This window comes from Ovis canadensis, chromosome 8, assembly GCF_042477335.2.
Source record: "Ovis canadensis isolate MfBH-ARS-UI-01 breed Bighorn chromosome 8, ARS-UI_OviCan_v2, whole genome shotgun sequence".
NCBI classification, from domain to species: Eukaryota; Metazoa; Chordata; class Mammalia; order Artiodactyla; family Bovidae; genus Ovis; species Ovis canadensis.
Window position 1 is genome coordinate 77,047,061 of NC_091252.1, and position 6,898 is coordinate 77,053,958.

Consider the following 6,898-nt stretch of genomic DNA (forward strand, 5'->3'; position numbering starts at 1 on the left):
AAAATCTTAATAAACGATGAAATGTATTTGGAAAGGTAAATGTTATTTGCAATGAAGTAGGCTAGATAGCAGCTTCCCAGGTGGAGCTAGTGGTAAAGAACCTGCCTGCCATAAGACATGTGGGTTTGATCTCTGGGTTGAGAAAATCCCATGGAGGAGGGCATCGCAACCCACTCCAATACTCTTACCTGGAAAATCCCATGGACAGAAGAGGCTGGCAGACTCTGGTCCAAAGGGTCGCAAAAAGTCGGACATGACTGAAGCAACAGCATGCATGCACTCAGGTTAGATAGCAAAATCAACTGACATAAACGTTAAATAAGAAAAATGCTTTGAAGAATGAAACCTAATTTATCTAGATTTTGCAGTAAATATTTGGGGAAAAGGGCACCACTGTACACCAGCCATTCATGTTTGGGGTATTGCAGATGTAAGAGCAGCAACAGTGGAGTTCTCAGGGGTGGTACATAGGGCAGGCTTAATATTAGGAGAAAAGTGAAAAGGTAATATTTTTTGAATACTTTGCAGTAAGGATAATGCATTTGCATCAGTCTGAGGACTCTAAGAACAGTGGAAAAAGTTGTGAGTGGAGGAAGTAGGCAATTTTTACCTAAGAAAGGACTATGATGCCACTAAGTCTCTTAATATATATGTTCCACTGGGGCTTTGACGTTTAAAAGATTAAGGGTAAAAGTGTCACTAGATCCTGGTAAATAGAGCTTAAATTTCCTGTTATCTAAGTCCCAGGAGGCCAGCACAGCTACAGAAAAACAGTTTGTTGACAGATCTGCTTCCACTGGGACTTCTGCCTTGTTGACTGGAAATGGAATTTGCTATTTCAGAACATTTTCATCTATTTAGAGAATTAAGAGTGAATCACAATGGATTAGAAGACATGTAATGGTTATTAAAAGATGTTTGCTCCTTGGAAGAAAAGCTATGACAAAACTACACAGTGTATTAAAAAGCAGAGACATCACTTGGCCAGCAAAGGTCTGTAAAGTCAAAACCATGATTCTTCTATTAGTCATGTATGGATGTGAGAGTTGGACCATGAAGAAGGCTGAGCAATGAAGAAACGGTGTTTTTGAACTGCCGTGCTGGAGAAGACTCTTGAAAGTCCCTAGGACAGCAAGAACAAGCCAACCAATCCTAAAGGAAATCAATACTGAATATTGTTGGAAGGACTAATGCTGAAGCTGAAGCTCCAATACTTTGGCCACCTGATGTTAGCGCAGGAGGCTGCGACCAGAGCACATAGTGCAGCCGAGAGGAGCCACCCTAAGTCTGAGGTCAGGGGCAGAAGCCCGGAGGACGCCATGCCCGAGGGGCAGTGGCCAAGATGAGTTACCCCATGTCCTAGGTCAGGGGCAGCAGCCGGGAGGAGGAACCACATGTCCAAGGGGTGGTGGCTGTGCGGGCACAGGAGGGCCTAGAGGAGCTATTCCAAGTTCAAGGTTGGGGGGCGGCGGTGAGGAGATACCCCTCGTCCAAGGTAAGGAGCAGCAGCTGCGCTTTGCTAGAACAACCGTGAAGAGACACCCCACGTCCAACATAAGGGAAATCCAAGTAAGACGGTAGGTGTTGCAAGAGGGCATCAGAAGGCAGACACACTGAAACCAAAATCACAGAAAACTAGTAAATCTAATCACACTAGGACCACTGCCCTGTCTAGTTCAATGAAACTAAGCCATGCCTGTGGGGTCACCCAAGATGGGCGGGTCATGGTGGAGAGGTCTGACAAAATGTGGCCCACTGGAGAAGGGAATGGCAAACCACATCAGTATTCTTGCCTTGAGAACCCCATGAACAGTATGAAAAGACAAAATGATAGGATACTGAAAGAGGAACTCCCCAGATCAGTAGGTGCCCAGTATGCTACTGGAGATCAGTGGAGAAACAACTCCAGAAAGAATGAAGGGATGGAGCCAAAGCGAAAACAATACCCAGCTGTGGATGTGACTGGCGATAGAAGCAAGGTCAGATGCTATAAAGAGCAATATTGCATAGGAACCTGGAATGTCAGTTCCATGAATCAAGGCAAGTTGGAAGTGGTCAAACAGGAGATGGCAAGAGTGACCATCAACATTCTAGGAATCAGCAAACTAAAATGGACTGGAATGGGTGAATTTAACTCAGATGACCATTATATCTACTACTGTGGGCAGGAATCCCTTAGAAGAAAAGGAGTAGCCATCATGGTAAACAAAAGAGTCCAAGATGCAGTACTTGGATGCAGTCTCAAAAATGACAGGATGATCTGTTCATTTCAAGGCAAACCATTGAATATCACAGTAATCCAAGTCTATGCCCCAAGCAGTAATGCTGAAGAAGCTGAAGTTGAATGGTTCTATGAAGACCTAGAAGACCTTTTTGAACTAATGCCCAAAAAAGATGTCCTTTTCATTATAGGGGACTGGAATGCAAAAGTAGGAAGTCAAGAAATACCTGGAGTAACAGGCAAATTTGGCCTTGAAATACAGAATGAAGCAGGGCAAAGGCTAATAGAGTTTTGCCTAGAGAACGCACTGGTCATAGAAAACACACTCTTCCAACAAAACAAGAGAAGACTCTACACATGGACATCACCAGATGGTCAACACCAAAATCAGATTGATTATATTCTTTGCAGCCAAAGATGGAGAAGCTCTATAGATTCAGCAAAAGCAAGACCAGGAGTTGACTGTGTCCCAGATCATGAACTCCTCATTGCCAAATTCAGACTGAAACTGAAGAAAGTAGGGAAAACCACTAGACCATTCAGATATGACCTAAATCAAATCCCTTATGATTATACAGTGGAAGTGAGAAATAGATTTAAGGTACTAGACCTGATAGACAGAGTGCCTGATGAACTATGGACGGAGGTTCATGACATTGTACAGGAGACAGGGATCAAGACCATCCCCATGGAAAAGAAATGCAAAAAAGCAAAATGGCTGTCTGGGGAGGCCTTACAAATAGCTGTGAAAGAAGAGAAGTGCAAAGCAAAGGAGAAAAGGAAAGATATAAGCATCTGAATGCAGAGTTCCAAAGAATAGCAAGGAGAGATAAGAAAGCCTTCCTCAGTGATCAATGCAAAGAGATAGAGGAAAACACAAGAATGGAAATGACTAGAGATCTCTTCAAGAAAATTAGAGATACCAAGGGAACATTTCATGCAAAGATGGGCTCATTAAGGACAGAAGTGGTAAGGACCTAAGAGAAGCAGAGATATTAAGAAGAGGTGGCAAGAATACACAGAACTGTACAAAAAATATCTTCAAGACCAAGATAATCACAATGGTGTGATCATTCACCTAGAGCCAGACATCCTGGAATGTGAAGTCAAGTGGACCTTAGAAAGCATCACTACGAACACTAGTGGAGGTGATGGAATTCCAGTTGAACTGTTTCAAATCCTGAAAGATGATGCTGTGAAAGTGCTGCACTCAATATGCCAGCAAATTTGGAAAACTCAGCAGTGGCCACAGGACTGGAAAAGGTCAGTTTTCATTCCAATCCCAAAGAACAGCAATGCCAAAGAATGTTCAAACTACTGCACAATTGCATTCATTTCACACGCTAGTAAAGTAACGCTCAAAATTCTCCAAGCCAGGCTTCAGCAATACGTGAACGGTGAACTTCCAGATGTTCAAGCTGTATTTAGAAAAGGCAGAGGAACCAGAAATCAAATTGCCAACATCTGCTGGATCATCGAAAAAGCAAGAGAGTTCCAGAAAAACATCTATTTCTACTTTATTGACTATGCCAAAGCCTTTGACTGTGTGGATCACAATAAACTGTGGAGAATTCTGAGAGAGGTGGGAATACCAGACCACTAAACCTGCCTCTTGAGAAACCTCTTGACCTCTTGGTCAGGAAGCAACCGTTAGAACTGGACATGGAACAACAGACTGGTTCCAAATAGGAAAAGGAGTACATCAAGGCTGTGTATTGTCACCCTGCTTATTTAACTTATATGCAGAGTACATCATGAGAAACACTGGGCTGGAAGAAGCACAAGCTGGAATCAAGATTGCCGGGAGAAATATCAAGAACCTCAGATATGCAGATGACACCACCCTTATGGCAGAAAGTGAAGAGGAACTAAAAAGCCTCTGGATGAAAGTGAAAGTTGAGAGTGAAAAAGTTGGCTTAAAGCTCAATATTCAGAAAACAAAGATCATGGCATCTGGACCCATCACTTCATGGGAAATAGATGGGGAAACAGTGGAAACAGTGTCAGACTTTATTTTTTTGGCTCCAAAATCAGTGCAGATGGTTACTGCAGCCATGAAATTAAAAGACACTTAAACTCTTGGAAGGAAAGTTATGACTAACCTAGATAGGATATTCAAAAGCAGAGACATTACTTTTCCAACAAAGGTCCATCTAGTCAAGGCTATGATTTTTCCAGTGGTTATGTATGGATGTGAGAGCTGGACTGTGAAGAAGGCTGAGGGCCGAAGTATTGATGCTTTGAACTGTGGTGTTGGAGAAGACTCTTGAGAGTCCCTTGGCCTCAAGGAGACCCAACGAGTCCATTCTGAAGGAGATCAGCCCTGGGATTATTTTTGTGGGAATGATGCTAAAGCTGAAACCAGAAGGTGGTAAAGGACAGGGAAGTTTGGCATGCTGCAGTCAATAGGTTTGCAAAGAGTTGGACATGATTGGGCGACTGAACAACAATAATAGTTATTATTTGAAGCTATATCAATACAGCTTATTATTAGATATTGTTTTTTACTTAGACCTAAACTACTTGTAGTTTATCCCAATCCTTTCAATTTCTTCTATCTAGCTAAAGGTGTTTCCCTAAATTCACCACAAACTTTGTAATTTCTGGGGAAACGATTCCTGTTCCTGGACTACAGGTATCCAGTTCTGGTCAATAAAATGTTAGGGAATATATTCTTGGATGCTTCAGAACAATCTTTTTATCCTAATAACAATAATTTGAGATACAGAAATACTCTTTTACATACTGTGGCATTTTTTACCATGTAGGACTGCCATAGCTATCCTGCAGCCATGCATGGAAGGCCAAAGAGATACACTATCTGCTAAAAAAACAAAACTGGAAACTGCTTATTAATACTTAATTAATTCTGCCATTAAACAATGGTAGGAGGAACCCCTCTTCCTAATTCCATGCTTTAGAAGGGCATCACTCTGTTCTTCTCAGGAATCTGCCCATTCACTCCTTCCCTCACCAAGATGTGCATGTGAAGTGAAGTGAAGTCGTTCAGTCAGGTCCAACTCTTTGCCATCCCATGGACTGTAGCCTACCATGCTCCTCCATCCATGGGATTTTCCAGGCAAGAGTACTGGAGTGGGTTGCCAATTCCTTCTCCAGAGGACCTTCCCAACCCAGGGGTTGAACCTGGGTCTTCTGTATTGTAAGGCAGATGCTTTACCATCTGGGCATCAGGGAAGTCTGTGCATGTACGTGTGCACAATGGACCACACACACAGGTCTCCCCTCTTTCCTAATAATGTTTGACTAGAGTTGTTACTATCCAGAAGTTTGCTCTTTTTCTAGGGTACCCCTTTCTAGGTTTCTTGGTTATAGAAACCATGATTCTATGAAGACATTTTTATTCTATACCAATTGACTTTACCAATTTGCCTGCTTCTTCAGTTCTGAATTTGGAATATAGGAGACAGAAAAGCCAGGCAACTCACAGCCATATCAGTTCTTGGGCCCCAATATCAGTGGATCTGCATTCTTTTCTCCACCATTCAGAGTCTTCTTATATTGTCTGCCTTTCAGAGTCTTCTTCTATTTGCTTTAGATATAATATGCTGCACCTTTGTTTGTATTTAGCACCCACAGGAGAGACAGAAATCACCTCTGAACAACCTTATATCAAAAAAGTTGTCAAGGGATAGCTATCCAGTATGTAGTCTGAGACTTTATCTGCAGACTAGGGTTCTAAATGTGTGTACAAAAGTCCGCATGAGTAGTCATGGAGCCTGAGATGGGAAAAGAAAGGAAGTGGGACAAGGATTGGAGGTCAGCTTTGCACACACTACCATTATCTGAAACGGAATTCAAAGGAGTAGGAGAAACCTAAATTAAAAGTTCATCCTTTAGATTTCTACAAGGGCTTTTGCTAAAGAATATAGTCAAATTATTTAATGCAATGTTAGGGAATATATTAACAGATTATTTAATTGATTTTAACTACCAAATACATATGATATGAATGTGTGTGTGTGTGTGTGTATGTGTGTGTGGTATGTGTGTATGACAGGCCTATCAGTGAGTATTCTATTTCAAAATTAATTTTATAACTACTAGAACATTATATACCTCAATTGTTGCTAAAAATATGGCTAGTAAATATTTTAGCCCCTTGTCATTAAATTCTGATTATTGCATTAAATTCTGATTACTGCATCATCATGGAAAAGCTTACATTTTTAAGGGGAATTTGAAATGAGAAACCAATATTGTCCCCCAAATAAGAAGTATTGGCTTTTTAGCTGAGTCTTAGACATCAATACATTTTTCTACACTTAAGATTTGGGCTGTCCCAGAAAGGCTAGGATTTCCCTGGTGGCTCAGATGGTAAAGCATCTGCCTACAATGCAGGAGACCCAGGTTCAATCCCTGGGTAGGGAAGATCTCCTGGAGAAGGAATGGCAACCCACTCCAGTACTCTTGCCTGGAAAATCCCATAGACAGAGGAGCCTGGTAGGCTACAGTCCATGGGGTCACAAGGAGTCAGACATGACTGAGTGACTTCACTTACTAGCATGTGAGATGAGTGCAATTGTGAGGTAGTTTGAACATTTTTTGGCATTGCCTTTCTTCAGGATTGGAATGAAAACTGAACTTTTCCAGTCCTGTGGAAAGAGTTGGACATGACTGAGCGACTTCACTTTCACTTTCAGAAAGGTTAAGCTTTAA

At 41.7% G+C, this 6,898-nt stretch overlaps 1 non-coding gene across 1 annotated transcript; it reads left to right on the forward strand.

Moving 5' to 3' along the window:
* Positions 1-6,538: 6,538 nt before the first annotated feature.
* On the forward strand, positions 6,539-6,610 carry TRNAC-ACA (transfer RNA cysteine (anticodon ACA)). Its single transcript has one exon. It is a non-coding gene; the product is annotated as a tRNA-Cys (tRNA).
* The last annotated feature ends 288 nt before the right edge of the window (positions 6,611-6,898 follow it).